Source organism: Diadema antillarum, unplaced genomic scaffold, assembly GCF_040938485.1.
Source record: "Diadema antillarum isolate AM-2024a unplaced genomic scaffold, OU_Dant_1.0 scf00000039, whole genome shotgun sequence".
NCBI classification, from domain to species: Eukaryota; Metazoa; Echinodermata; class Echinoidea; order Diadematoida; family Diadematidae; genus Diadema; species Diadema antillarum.
In genome coordinates, this window is record NW_027270928.1 from 1,661,721 (window position 1) to 1,669,411 (window position 7,691).

The following is a 7,691-nucleotide window of genomic DNA, read 5'->3' on the forward strand; positions in this document are numbered from 1 at the left end:
TTGAATCGTGGGCGGGGACGAGCAAATATCACTGAAAACGTCGTAGACACACGCTCAGGTGCGAGGGACACGCGTTGAGGTTGCAATGCACGCGAATCGCCGCATAGTATAATAGTTGGGTTTTTTTTTATCAACATTATGAATACAAGTCTTTCTATCTATCACTAGTTTGGTGGCATCACTGCAGGAGTTTTCTCTCTGCTACAGTCTTCACGGTTGTCACAATTACCGAACCAATTATGAAATGGTGGTTGATGACGGTCGGGTCATGGCTCATTCGCTTTAATTTGCTTTAATTATAGTCATGTTTTCTCATGAAATGAAACTCGGCTTCCATTCGTTCAACAGCGCTATCCTCCTTGCGGTGCTGCTTTACGTTCTATTCACATTACGCCTTACCAAATGATACACTCCCCCCCCCCCAAAAAAAAAAGACGAAGAAGAAGAAGAAAAGATGAACTAATCTTAACTGCTTCAATATTGTTGTTTCTCTATCGGTCAATGCGACGGAAATCATTTGAGTAAGTTGTCTGTTGTATGTTAAACGTTTCGTCTTTCAGTTTAATCACCATTCAAAAAACACCCGAAAGTTATCACCTTGATTATCGATTAAACCAGCCGGCTTCCTGTTCACCTCAAAAGGCGCCTACAACATGTGAGTGTGGACGGTTCCTCACGTGTTACTTGAATAACAGATTTAGCGTTTGCTCACATAAACATTTCCATCATGGCTGTTCCCATAAAGTGTATGAACATATATATATATATATATATATATATATATATATATATATATATATATTTATTTATATACATATATATGTATATACATTATACATATATATATATATATATATGTATATACATTATACATATATATATATATATGAGATTAAAACCTAAAATGGCATTAAAGCGCTTTATCCTGGCGAGGAAATTAAGCGCATGTTTTAGAAACAAGACACCAAACAGGTCAGTCATCGCATTCTTCATCAGCGACCAGGATGCGATATATATATATATATATATATATATATATATATATATATATATATATCCTTGGAGAGAGTACACAAAAACCCTTATCCTGCAGAGGAACGGGTGCTATAATTTTACCTTGTGGTAGGTAAAACATGAAAAAGTAAATCCACGCCCAGAGGTGGCCCTTTTATGAAGAATTTCATCTGAAAACAAACCGTTTTCATTTAAATTAAAAGGAACTCGGTATACATTATGAAACATATCAAATGAAATTTGACCTAAGTCGGATAAAGTTTCCACTCTAATTTTTGTGAGCTGTAAAAAGTGGAAGAAAATCAGACAAACAGTATAGTGAAAGTTTCATTAAATTTGGAAACAATGTAAAGATGCTATGTGATTTTGAAGTTTGAATATGTTCCGACCAAAATGACTGTGATATCATTATTTTGTTTCAACCATACAACGCACTATGATGAGAAGGTGATAACGCACTATGATGAGAAGGTGATGTTGTACTCATCTCACAAGTCTACTGCGATTTGATTGCAAAGCTTCCCTGAATTTTCTCTTCCGTCAGTGAAATCAATAAGAAAATGTATCCCATATCCCATAATTAAATTATTAGCCAAATAAAGTTCTATCAATATATTTGTGGACACAACAATAATAAGAGTATTGTGACGTGGGGACATCAAAGTCTCCACTAATACTTTATTATGATTCAATAATTTTTATCTATACCCAACGTCCTAATTTTATTAAACTTCCATTTTGTGTGCTTGCTAACATCATTGAATATAGTAAGAAAATGGAATGGCATTTCACGACATTGAATTATCAAGAACAAAGTAAACATTGCAATCCCGTGAGCATATACTTGGAGAACGTTTACGATTACAACTTCTAATAGCTGTATTTGGTCATCTTAACTGTTTAAAGAGAGAAATCGCTCTCTCAGTAACCCACTATATAGGTAATGCAACACATGATGTAAGAACAGTTTAACACTTATATGTATTATTTAGAGAGGGAATTAAAGCGTACACCTATATGGAAAGTTATAGTTGTGATGTACATAATATATGAAAAAAGTATAATCACTAAACGACAAACGTATGTTTTTTAATGTTTTTTTTTTCTAACATTGGGACAAATGCTATGCATATTTTGTCCTTGTAAACAGTCATACGATATAACACCATGGGCAGGCCAACAAAGATGAATCCATATCAAACCCAATTGTATTGAACAATCAATTTCATATGTATACAAAATATTTTGTTGTAATACATTGTACGTTTTGTTTTGAACTTGTATCGACAACAAAATATGTCATATTGGAAATAAAATTTAATTTGAATTGAACTGAACTGAATTCATCAACACTGTTTGACCATAATATAATCATTTTTTTCATAAAATATGAACATGATTGTATAGATTTATTTCATGTAGTCCATTATGATAATGAGAGTTTAGTTGCCCTATCACTCGATAACATGTGATTGCAATATTTTCTCTTTCTAACAGCATACAAAGAGGGAAAATTTAGGCCCCCTCGCCAAAAACGCAACCCTCGTAAATACTGAACACCAAATATATAGCTCGTATAGTCACATGAACTATAATTATATATAGTCAAGTTATACATGCATGACGCGGTGTTTCGTCGCAGCGAATCACATCAACATGAAAATAACGCCGTAAATTCATTCTGGCAAAATGGCGTGTACACGATATAATCGACCAGATAATGTATGGATACACATCCATGCACACATCCTATTGCTCCCGGATTACTGGGAATGGCGAATTCACAATCCAGCAAAACACTGAGAAACGACAAAACGAGTAAAACAAAGTGATGACGAGACTTGAAGAGCTCTTAAAAACAAAGAAACATGATACGATTGTCATATATGATATCATAAAATGTGCCACGCGCAGTCTTTTTTTTTTCCTCGTTGAGATTCATTGAAATGTAAGACATCAGTCCTTAGCTGATATGAACATCTTCGTAAACTCTAATTCCAGTCAAGAAGTCTCTACATATTTGTACGGATTCTTTTCTGCCACTGAATATCACCTTCGAGGAGAGAAACCTGACAGAATTTTAAGACGAAGGAAAGTATTTTTGGCGGGCACTACTTCTTAAGATAAACACTGAAACCAGTAACATGCTGAGTGTGCACTCGACCGTTACTTTCCGTTAGATATTCGATTTTCGTAGGCAAAGGAAGAAGCGGCAAGGGATTTCACGCTCAATGTGGCTCTCAACAATAACTGTTGAGATTATACTAGTTACATGTCACTGGATATCTGGTTGCAAATGAAACCTTTATATGTGAGGTATGTTCAGGCTTTATAAAATAGGAAACCTGGCCATAGATCTGCGCTAAAATGAAGTGGGGCTCTTCGTGTCCCCTCATGAATCTGCTCTCAAACCAGACAGTCCGTGACTCAAGGCATAACAAGTTTTAGAGACATTTTTTCCTTTCTCTTGTTTTTTTTTCTTTTCTTGAGCGCGATCAGCATGACCAGTGAAGAATTGCACATTAAAAAACAACAATTGATAAATGCCGCAAACTATCCCAGCGACAGACATAGTATAAACAATCAGAGGAGAATGCATTTATCTAAAAGATATCAATGCTTAATTTCCTCGAATTTTCTTCGGTGCATATATCGTGTGTGTGTTTGTGTGTCTTTAATTAGGGATGTGCATAAGCATTTATCTTTTCCATGAGCATCAACCTGGGCAGAATCATGCAAATCAAAAGCATTTCTCTCGCGAAAAAACACACAAAGAAGCAACAACAGCGTTAACAACAACAGAAATATGAGAGCTCTGTTGTCTTCTCAATCGATTGACCGAGATGATCATTGAATGTCACGGTTGATGATCAATTAAGCAGTTTGAATTTGTAGTCACAATAATGCTGTTGTTTTTCGACGTAGCTTTGAGTTTCAGTAAACATGCTTCCTTCGTGAGCTGCTGAGTCGTGGATGTTCCTATAAACAACCGGATTCTTCATGCTGGGGAGCGGCGCCAAGAAGAACAAATTCTGAACGTATGACAGCCCAATGATACAGGTCATAGACTTCTCGTTAGTATGGTGCACACGTGGACGCTGTGTATCTCGGAAGTATGTCGCTCGACTCTTACATTTTTCTGAATGGGTCAAAATGTTCGCGAATGCGTTATGCTTCTGTGATAGAGATATGCCATTACGAGACAAAGTATAACAGGAGCTATGAGCGAACGTCAGCCCTTGATTCTGTCATTCTGCTGGTCGTTACCGTTTTTAAGAGATACATGCATTAGATTTCAATTTGAGATTTTGCAGTGAAACTCATACCTAGCAGTCGTAACTGTTGATGGGAAATAAAGGCTTGATGTAAATCATTAGTTGAATAGGCGTATGCGCCACGTATAGCATCCTGATAACCATGGCATATCGGAGTCACCAATATGGCGAGGCAGGGCTTGTGACCTAAAATAATTTTCCTCAAAGTGTCAAAACTGCCAATTGATGTTATCTTACTGTGAACGAGCACATACATTATCCCCATTCCATTTGTGGTAATTTGTAAAGGTAATATAGTCCATGGGCCAGGCCACAGATATTGGTACCATCTGAGGTGGCAAAACCTTTTTGGTGTGGTTTTGTTTGTCGGGCATAGATATGCTTATCAAGCTATGATAGCATTTCCAAATGAGTAGCTTAGTCATAATAAATGAATTTTTAACCAATTTGGTCTCGTTGTTATATCCCTATACTTCTGAATCGAAACTAACCGCTATACAAAGAAGAGCACTGTCTTCTGTATGTTCCATAGAGCTGTAAAATGCAGCTCTATGGTATGTTCACAGGTGTTCTGTTGTAAACGCGGTGCGCTTGGTCTTTATTCAAGGCAGCGAAGGGAATATCCAAAGGTTATGATGTCCACAGCGCTTAGTCTTTATTCTAGACGGCGAAGGGAATATCCAAAGCGTATGATACAGTGTATATCCTTTTATCTAAAAACAACAACAACAACAAAAGCAATTCCTCGTGAATTTTACCGTGTTTTTCAATTATTTATCATTTTCCGACGAAAACGCTAATACCACGCCAATGTTGCGTTATTTCCCTCCAATGATATAAGATAATGCAAAAACAATGTACCGGTACACAACGATACATCATAATGAATAATATTGTAAATGAACAGAGTGATTTTTGTTTAAAACTGACGTATTTGTTGATAGGGTAGTATAAAAACAGTAAAGATAATCCCTTTTATGAGGAACTTTAGATATGATAACGGTACATTGGTCTAGATAAAGACTAAGCGCACCGCGTGACAGCTGTGGACATCATAACCCTTTGGATATTCCCTTCGCTGACTTGAATAAAGACAAAGCGCACCGCGTTTACAACAGAACACCTGTGGACTTACGGAAGACAGTGCTCTTCTTTGTATAGCGGTTAGTTTCGATTCAGAAGTATAGGGATATAAAAACGAGACCAAATTGGTTAAAAAATCATTTATTATGACTAAGCTACTCATTTGGAAATGCTATCATAGCTTGATAAGCATATCTATGCCCAACAAACAAACTGACACCAAAAAGGTTGTGCCACCTCAGGTGGTACCAACATCCCATTTTTCGGGTCTTGGCCCATGGACTAATAGTGCAGGAAACCCGTCTCGACACTTGCGCAGACGACGAGATTAACTTCAAGTCAGGGCGGGAACACTGACCGATAGGCGGGAAATGATTTTGCGATGGACAGTAAAGGAAGTTATTTTCGAAATGTCAGACTGAAGCAGTCCACAAAAAGGAGAGATATGGATATCTGAAAGAGAAGGTGGTGATGATGAGGGAGCAAAGAAGAAAACGGAAGTTGGGAAGAGACCGTGAAAGATAACGCGAACTAGAAAATTATTATTTTACGCATCGACGACAGTTTGCGAAGGATTAACATCGTATTTAGAGGAAACATGAGGAGATGTAATTTACCCAGTTTAGCCTCGTGTCTTCCTTTAGTCTACAAAGTCTGTTCAATTTCATCTTCATGTTTCCTTATTTAAATTTTAATAAATGCACGTGAACGCGAGACGTCTCGGAATGTTACTATCCAGTCGTGGGGACCTAAATCTGCTTACGCAGCCAAACATTCATTCGATTTCGCTGTCATTTATTAAAAGCACCAAGGAAGTGAAAGGGATGAAATTTATGTAAAAAGCTACACACAAACCATGCAGGATACGAATTAGGATGCAGTGATAGGAGTAATGTATTCAGGGTCCGAGGGAAACTGTTCAGTAATCAATCAGATACAAATGTAATTTATTATTATCATTATTATTATTATCATTATTACTATTATTGTTATTATCATCACCATCATTATTATTCATTATCATTGTTATTGTTATTAGTATTAGTATAAATTATTTGGCATTTCAACATAAAACACAAGCACAAAGAAAATACTAAATCATAATGTCTTGAACAGCGCGAAGAGATGCCTGCTATGATAAAGAGTGTGAATATTAAGAGAAAGGTAAATAGGGAAAACAACATTACAATTTATGATGTCACAGTAGGACAACGATATAGAGAAAATCACAAAGAGAATTCCGCAAAATTTCATTTTTTATGAAAAAACAACAACACATTCCTTCGACTTAATTGTTACTGACACACTGTAAAGGGTGATATCATTGCCCTTAATGCCTTCTGAAAGGGGTACAAGTCAACGTTCTTCCATTATGATTACTCTTTATATTCACTTTATATCGTTGCCCTAATGTGGCAACACTTGTTTAATCTGCTTATCCAGCGATGATGACCTATAATGATTTAACCAAACTACAGTGTAAAAGTTGCTAACAGCTGGACAGTCCGATTACCTCTAAACTTTGCTAATGTGTACTACTAATATTTTGGCATGCATTAAATCCATATGTATAAATCTGGGGTAAATCCCCCTTTAAAGGTATTGTTTACCATTCGGGGAGCAGTGATTTAAAAATGTTCGAGTTATCACATTCGATGCACATGTTATGTAGGTCAGTTATATCACAAAACATCCTACCATATAAAAATTTCGCAATAAAGCTTAAAATAATAACGAGATATCACTATTTTTTGTACCACTATTTTTCCCAATAAACCATAACTGTAGACCTTCGATGCACATGTTATGTAGGTCAGTTATATCACAAAACATCCTACCATCCTACCATATAAAAATTTCGCAATAAAGCTTAAAATAATAAGGAGATATCACTATTTTTCCCAATAAACCATAACTGTAGACATTTTATCCAAGAAACAATTTTGTTATAACTATTGTTCACATCTTTCTCATTTTTAACAATACTTAACATTGATTATACTGATTAACATTTTTACATTACATTTGTTGATTCTATCATTGACTTATATTCTAGAACTTCACGGTGTATTTTGACGCACCAAAGCTGGGTTTTGTTTCATCTGCGAATGGTAAATAGTCGTATAGATTTTGTTGAGACCTAACATTTTGGGGTGTTTTTTTTTGTGTGTGAGATAATGAAAAATCTCTTATGAAATATAAGAGAGAATGTAATTTCAAGAGGAATTCAACGTTTATTTGATAAAAATAGTTTTGAACTTGCCGAGATAGCCAAAGCATAGTGATCATAGTAAAATTTGGGACTCACCTTTCATTACT